The following is a 1,161-nucleotide window of genomic DNA, read 5'->3' as shown; positions in this document are numbered from 1 at the left end:
GAGAGAAAGAGAGAGAGAGAGAGAGAGAGAGAGAGAGAGAGAGAGAGAGGAGAATTTCTCAACCCTGGCTTCAACTCACTAGCCTCATCACTGAGCCTCGAGACTTCCTGAAGCACTCTACTACCCAGGGCTCCACTTGTTCTCCTGTCCGACTCAGCTCCATCTTGTCTTTTCTGATTCTAACATCTAAGAGATTAAAATAGAAATGAATGCTACATTAAGCCCCTCTGGGTGGCTTCTGGTCTCCCCAAATGCAGCATCAGACTGCATTATATGTCCCGAGCCCCATCTTACAGATGAGAAAACTGATGTTGAAGATGTCAGATCAATCCATCTATCCATCTATACATGTTGATCTTCTCCTGCACACTAAGCTTAGCAAGATCCCAGCATAGGATCCTTAACAGCAGCAATGGCAAGCCATCCCTTCCTAAGTATATTTTTTATATATATGGCATTACGTACTTTATCCACATAATGGCCCAAAGGTAGAAAATATGAGTATTGTTTTCCAGATGAGGAGACCAAGACACAGAGAGGTGGAGTACCATATCCAAGGTCACATAGCCAGGAAGAGGAAAACCACACCTAAGCAGCATAGGTACCCCAACCCAAGTCCGACTAGGCAGCAATTCAGGGCAGCTGACGATGAACCAAGAAGGTGGGGTGCTGAGAGATTGATGCACCCTGGATCTCCTCCCATCTCTGCTCCTGCCCCAACTCCACTAGCTGGGTTCTCCCTGGCACCGCCCTCCCTCCTCCCTTGCTCTCCTCCTCTGTGTGCCAGCCTGTACACACTCTCCAGGTCTCTCCCTGTCCCGTTCTCACTCCCACTCTCAGGGATAAGGGTGCCACCAGCTAGGCCTTGTGTTCTGCAAGGTAGTTTGACTGCCCCTTCTGGGCCTAGCCATCAGATTGGCACTGTTGTCACTGCCCACTGCCTGCATCATGCCTGAGCTTGCTGGGCCCTTTAGGCACTGCCTTGGTGAGTCTGCCTCCTCTTAGCGAGGCTTCCTTGGCATCCATGTCAATTTTCCTAGGCATTCTTCTCCTTTTGTGCCTACTCTTCCCCTGGGTGCAGGCCAAACTGGCTCTAGGGATTCATCAAGAGGAATTCCTATGAGGTGACAATCTTTGGCATAGACAGTCTGGTGGCAGTCA

The sequence above is a fragment of the Mastomys coucha genome, chromosome X (assembly GCF_008632895.1).
Source record: "Mastomys coucha isolate ucsf_1 chromosome X, UCSF_Mcou_1, whole genome shotgun sequence".
Taxonomy (NCBI): domain Eukaryota; kingdom Metazoa; phylum Chordata; class Mammalia; order Rodentia; family Muridae; genus Mastomys; species Mastomys coucha.
This window is presented reverse-complemented; position numbering follows the sequence as displayed.